Genomic DNA, 7,539 nt, shown 5'->3' on the forward strand with positions numbered 1-7,539 from the left:
TAAACATTTACAATATTTTTATACACATATTTAAATATTTATAATTTAATTTAAAAATAAAATAAATTTAAACTATACATAATTATATAAATTAATTGTATAAATTACTTTAGGTCTATTAATATAATTATCAAAGCTTTTATTAGAAAGAAAACTGATGAACTGATAAAAAATGATAAACGTCCAATAAAAATCAAATATATACTTCTAATGGGCCTCTATTAGACATCTTTAACTGACGATTAACTGATGTTGCGTGGATCATTAATAGAGGGCTCACGGAGTCTCGGTAGATGATTAATAGATATTCCATGGATCATTAATAGAGGGTTCATAAAGTTTCGATGGACGATTAATCGATGCTCCATGGATCATTAAGGTTCGCAAAGCCTCGATGGACAATTAATCGACGCTCCGTGGCCCATCAATAAAGGATTCACAGAATATGGATAAATGAAATATATAATTGTAAATAAAAATAATATTAAAAATTGTAAAAAACTTTGTTTATTGATGATAAAATTAGAAATTAATTTGATGCTTAAAGCTCCTTGGTCCTCGCCGCGACTATGTTGGATTATGACATCAGAAGCGAGAAATTACACGCTGAAAATTTTTGCGGTAATTATACATAAAAAGGCAATCGGCATTGCATCCATCGAGATACCAACATCGCTCTGGAGTTGCATGATGGAGTCCATCCTTGCACAAATGTGTCATTGACATATGTTGTCAAAGTCACACCTCTAATTAATATTCTGAAGGTTTTAGCCGGCAGTTATTCTTTATTCAAAAGTAATTAAAGTATTTATGCAGAAAAGGGTCGCCCTCTCCGATTTGCTTTATTTTTAAATATGTTTATAGGGGAGATATTGCTCTCCCGGAGCAATTTCGTATATATTGTCACGTTCGGCGATCCCTAGATCTAGCAGGAATTTTTTTCCTTTTCTCACTATCCTCCATCCAATAAGCTACAAGCACAAACTAACATGAAACTAAGAGAGACCCACTTATGCGTCACCTATAATGAAAAGCGAATCTAAGAGAGAGATATATATATGAATCTATATACATATAGATCTACATACATATAGATATCTATATACAAACGAGATAGACTTATATGTAATACTTGGGAAAGACAAGGACCGATATAAGGAATTCCTTTTAAATATAAACTTCTCATATTATACAACTATATAAAAATATAATGTAAAATATGACTAAAAAATTAAAGAGAATCTATTTATGTAAAAATCATGATAAATGACCAATATTTTAAATAATTATTGTAAATCTTTGAAAAAAGTCATTTATCGTAATTTATTATAACTACTATCTTAAAGGCCAAGGAATTTGTTCTTACTCTGTCATAAATTATCGCTACCATTCAATTTTAGAAGTGTATAAATTTCTTCCAACAACGGAAGAGCGGGCATTCTCATATTAATTCACTCTAGACTTAAACTCACTCAGATTCTTATTCGCATTGTAAACCGCTAGATTAAATTAATTCAGAATAAAGAATTCAAATTTTAAAACAAGAATATATTTCTTTATCATCATCAGTGAAGAAAACCCAACTCAAAGCAGTTAATTATCCCAGGGTTTTACTCCCTTAACCACAAGAAGAACCCACAACTAAGACGTTCGGTTGAACTCATAAAACTATTGGAAGATCCTGTCTCACGGAATCAACTAATCGAAGTTACCAGAACGTCACAATATATAAGGATCGGACTCAAATAGCTTTGGAGATATAGGCTAAACAAATAAATACAAAAATAAAATACATCTTCGAAAAACCCATCTATATGAAATAATGGGTAAGAAATACCCAATTCCTACGTATTTTTACCTCCAGAACATGAATATGAAACTTAAAAATGGCGGTCGAACTCGCAAGTCGAAGAAAAATGCAAAAAAAAGGTAAATTAAAGGTAAATAAAAAAAGGTAAACAATTTAAATTGATATAGAATTTAATACAATTTAATACAATTAAAAAATATTACAAATGTATGTGTACACACACACACACACGCTCGCGCGGGGACTGCAAATGGGGCCCCTCTCCCGCAACCCACCGATAGGAGACGCATTGCGAAGAGTTCAATCACAATGGATATATGCTGTAAGTTGTAAAGCGAGGTCCATCTTGCCTACCGGCGGGGTGGTTGCGGGAAGGAGCCCAAGGCCCCCCCCTTGCTTTTTCCGCGCATGCGTGTGTGTGTGTGTGTGTGTGTGTGTGTGTGTGTGTGTACACATACATTTGTAATATTTTTTAATTGTATTAAATTGTATTAAATTCTATATCAATTTAAATTGTTTACCTTTTTTATTTACCTTGAATTTACCTTTTTTTGCGTTTTTCTTCGACTTGCGAGTTCGACCGCCATTTTTAAGTTTCATATTCGTATTCAGAAGGTAAAAATACGTAGGAATTCGGTATTCTTACCCATTATTTCGTATAGGTTGGTTTTCCGAAGAGTTTACCTTATTTTTGTATTTATTATTTTTATCCTTTTTCAGCCTATATCTCCAAAGCTATTTGAGTCCGACCCATATATATATATATATATATATATATATATATATATATATATACACTGTGTTAAAAAAGTTCGGACACGGTCGAATATCTCGATAAAGAAGAGTTTTACTAGAAAGTGTTTTAGACAAAAGTTGTATGGCTTCGAGGAGGACATAACATGATACCATTGATTTGACCTTGAAGAGTTATTTGAAGGTCACCTTCAATTCTTTAAATGGAACCTTTTCTTTCTCATTATATATTCTTGTAACTTATCTCGAGAGAAAGAAAACAATTATTTCGAAGAAAAAATGTGTAATTTGTATTTTTTCTTATAAACAATTGGGTGTTTTCTTTACACCAGTCGATTCCTCTCATTATTTTGTACATAAAATTATTAAGGTAAGATAATCAAAAAATAAATATTTTATTAGATATTTTATAGTTTATATAAAATTAAGAAATTATTTCAAGCCGCATAATTCGGAAAGTACTTAATGAAAACTAACTTAATTATAGTGTTTTGGAAAGCTCTCGAGATAAGCTACAAGAATATGTAATGAGAAAAAATAGGATCCATTTAAGAAATTGAAGGTGACCTTCAAATAACTCTTCAAGGTCAAACCAATGGTATTATGTTATGTCCCTCTTGAAGCCATACAGCTTTTGTCTGAAACACTTTCTAGTAAAACTTTTCCTTATCGAGATACTCGACCATATCCAGACTTTTTTAACACTCAGTATACATATATACAAAATTACAGGAAGAATTAGAGGAGGAAAATTACGGTAGGTAGAACATTGCAGAAGTAGCTTTATTATTTCTAGTACTTCCAAATGTAGAAGTTGAGCGTATCTTCAGTTAACTCAACTTAATAAAAAATAAAACAAAAAATAATTTAAGTCTTAATATAATTAATTCAATATTATATGTACGCTATGATTTAAAAAGACACGGTAAATGTTGTCACGATTATAAATTATCAGAAAAAATATTAAAAATTATTGGTACAAACGAGCTTATTCCTAAAAATATGAAAATTTTTAACTTAAATGATTTAATTTTTAACAAATATTTCAACTAGTCTGCTTTATCTCTTAAAAAATTCTCACTTAAATTATATATATATATATATATATATATATATATATATATTTTTTTTTTTTTTTTATTTAAGTGAGAATTTAAATATATTAAAATATATATATATATATATATATGTATGTATACAGGGTGTCTGCTAAACATGCGGCAAAAATTCAGGGGGTGATTTATTGGGTTATTTTAAGACTTTTTTGTTATCTGATGATTTTCGAAAAAATGCTTTGTTTCGAAAATAAAAGCAATAAAAGTTTTTTGACCAATTTTTTATTCCATAAATAACAGGCAATACAGGTTTTTTTCAAGTATTAACGTAGTCTAAATAAACGTAGCAAGCTAGTGCAGATGTTGAAAACAATAACAAAATTTGTTTATTTGCCATTGATAGTTAAACTTTTGTTAGTGTTCATGAATCGCTATACGAACGCTGAGATGACTGACATGCATTTCATGTATGGTCTTGCCGATGGAAATTCGTTATGGGCTAGGCGATTGTACATTGAACGATTTCCCAACCGTAATGTTCCTGATAGAAAAACCTTCGAAAGAATTCATCAACGTCTTCGAGAAACAAAAATTGGTCAAAAAATTTTTATTGCTTTTATTTTCGAAACAAAGCATTTTTTCAAAAATCATCAGATAACAAAAAAAGTCTTAAAATAACTCAATAAATCACCCCCTGAATTTTTGCCGCATGTTTAGCAGACACCCTGTATATTTATTTATTTATATCGCTTAATATTAAAATTTAAATATTATAGTTTAAAAATAAGAATACAGAAATTTTTATAAAATATTTTATTCATGAAAGAAGCACCTTCACAATTTATAATCCTTTCTTCGAGGTACAAGTTTATAAATTTTACCTTTATAAACTGTATTTTTAGAAATAAAAAACTTAGTAATTTTTATTTCAAACAGTACTCTGGAACTGTTTGACTCATTTTTTAAAGAACAAATCTTACTGATAAGTATTATATAATAAAATCTTGCGTTAAATTTTAACTATTAATTTAACTACTATTTTTTCTTGATATTAAAATTTAGTTATTATCTAGCTTTTTTAAAATACTGTCTAGACTTTTTTCCTAGCTATTGGCAACACTGACCGCTAGTGTACGACGTAGGGAAAACGTTCTCTGAAAAATGACCCTTTCAGGTTTCTCTCTGGCTATATTGGGTCCGTTTTTTTTAGCTGCACTGTTGCACTAATGCAATTAGTTAGAGTGAAAGAAAGTATGTTTGTCTCTTTCTAACTTATTGCACTAATGCAGCAGGGTCCCGTTAGCCCACAAGCCCAATAACACACGAGACACCTCCGATTAGACACAGTACAATTGGACACAACTGGCTTTGATTGGCTAATCGTGCTTGATCGTGCTGGTTACCCTAGGCATCGGTCGATATGATTGGCTGTGTCTAATCGTACTGTGTCTAATCGGGCAATCCCCATAGCACACAACCACACATATCAGCCGATGCTTAAGATAACCAGCACACTTGACCAATCAGAAGGTCCTAGTGTTCTAACTGACCAATTAGCAACACTCGTACGCTATCGGGCTCGTGCGTTATCGGGTTCCGTCCATTTCAGAACACGACCTATGTATAATATTATTTATACAGGTGCAATTTCATTGACGCTAAAAACCAGCGGCAAATTAAAATCACTAGACTTTCTCTAGATTCGGCGTCAATAAAATAAAGTTCAGTTTCAACTTTTTCAGCGTGTCGCAAAATTCAAGTGTAGTAATATGTAATTGTGGATCTGTTCTTTTTAGCTGCACTGTTACTCCCCTCTATAGGCCCTAAGAGTCTATCCAGACAAACTTGCATAGGTGCATATGCATAACATAAGACCATATGGACCAATGAGCATCGAGTATTAAATCGTTATATTGACTTACATAACATAATACTCGATGCTCGTTGGTCCATATGGTCTTATGTTATGCATATGCACCTATGCAAGTTTGTCTGGATAGGCCATAAGAGTCTATCCAGACAAACTTGCATAGGTGCATATGCATAACATAAGACCATATGGACCAATGAGCATCGAGTATTAAATCGATATATTGACTTACATAACATATTACTCGATGCTCATTGGTCCATATGGTCTTATGTTATGCATATGCACCTATGCAAGTTTGTCTGGATAGGCCCTAAAGGCCGCAGCACACACTTTTGCATAAGCACATAACCATAAGCATAAAAAAATTGATTGGTTCATTTTCTTATGCATATACTTGGGGACCAATCAATTTCCTTATGCTTCTGGTTATGCGCTTATGCAAAAGTGTGTGCTGCGGCCTTAAGTTTATGTACGAAGTTAGGGCCTATCCAGACAAACTTGCATAGGTGCATATGCATAACATAAGACCAATATGGACCAATGAGCATCGAGCATTAAATCGCTATATTGACTTACATTAGAGAACCTCTAGGAGAGAGAATGGACAACTGATTAAGCTCTTTCATGATTGGCTGGCAGAAAATGTATCAATTTTAGCTATTGCGACGCCAATGCAAAATATGATGACACACAAATAGGACACACATGACACACATATATTAACCTATTTGTGTGTCATCATATTTTGCATTGGCGTCGCAATAGCTAAAATTGATACATTTTCTGCCAGCCAATCATGAAAAAGCTTGATCACATGTCACATGATCAGTTGTCCATTCTCTCTCCTAGAGGTTCTCTAACTTACATAACATAATATTCGATGCTCATTGGTCCATATGGTCTTATGTTATGCACATAGACATATATACATAGACTGCGCATGCTATGCTGGCCGTTGAAGCAATGAAGTGAGATAGAAAATGGCTCGGAGGATCTCTTTCTCTCTCGCACAGTAAGAAAAGTGGAGGAAGCAGAATGAGAGTTGCAGGGGAAGCCTCCCATTGTGGCCTCCCTTCAAGTCTTGAGAGGAAAAGAGTTCACTTCCCCCTCCACGGTGTGATTTAGAGTGAGACAGAGATCCCCCGATATTGCTTTCTCTTTTTAAATGTTTGCTTCAATGGCTAGCACAGCATGCGCAGTCTAGTTATATTAGAGCACTAAATATACAGGTATTCTATACTCCGCCATTTTTAATCCATTCCCCCTCCTTGTTTCTCGTGTCACTCGCCTCGTCGCTAAGCTGAGATTATAGTAGATAGGTTAGTGAAATTATATGGGGTGGGGGGATGGATTAAAAATGGCGGAGTATAGAATACTCATATATTTAGTGCCTTAGTTATATACGTCTATGGTCTGGATAGACCCTAAAGGCTTTCGCACATGAATTGCCATAACCATAAACGTAAAACGTAAACGAAAGCTGAAGAACCAATCAAAATATTGCTTTAGCTTTATGTATCCTAGAAGACGATAGAAACGATGATAAAGTTGACTGTAAGCAGAAGTAACTAGGATTTTAACTGATTGAAATCCTAGTTACTTCTGCTTACGGCCAACTTTATCATCATTTCTATCATCTTCTACGATACATAAAGCTAAAGCAATATTCTCATTGGTTCTTCAGCTTACGTTTACGTTTTACGTTTATGGTTATAGCAATTCATGTGCGAAAGCCTTAAAGGCCGCAACACACACTTTTGCATAAGCGCATAACCAGAAGCATAAGGAAATTGATTGGTCCCCAAGTATATGCATAAGAAAATGAACCAATCAATTTTTTTATGCTTATGGTTATGCGCTTATGCAAAAGTGTGTGCTGCGGCCTTCAAATTTACAATATATACTTAACGAAACGTAATGTGGAACCCTTGTGCGGAGACCCTTACTATGATACTTTTTTATAACTTTTGTTATTTTTTCATGATAAAATAAATACTAAATATGTATAATAAAAATCAATGTAATTGGTACACACATAATATATATCT

The sequence above is a fragment of the Camponotus floridanus genome, unplaced genomic scaffold (genome assembly GCF_003227725.1).
Source record: "Camponotus floridanus strain SB8 unplaced genomic scaffold, Cflo_v7.5 scaffold93, whole genome shotgun sequence".
Classification (NCBI taxonomy): Eukaryota; Metazoa; Arthropoda; class Insecta; order Hymenoptera; family Formicidae; genus Camponotus; species Camponotus floridanus.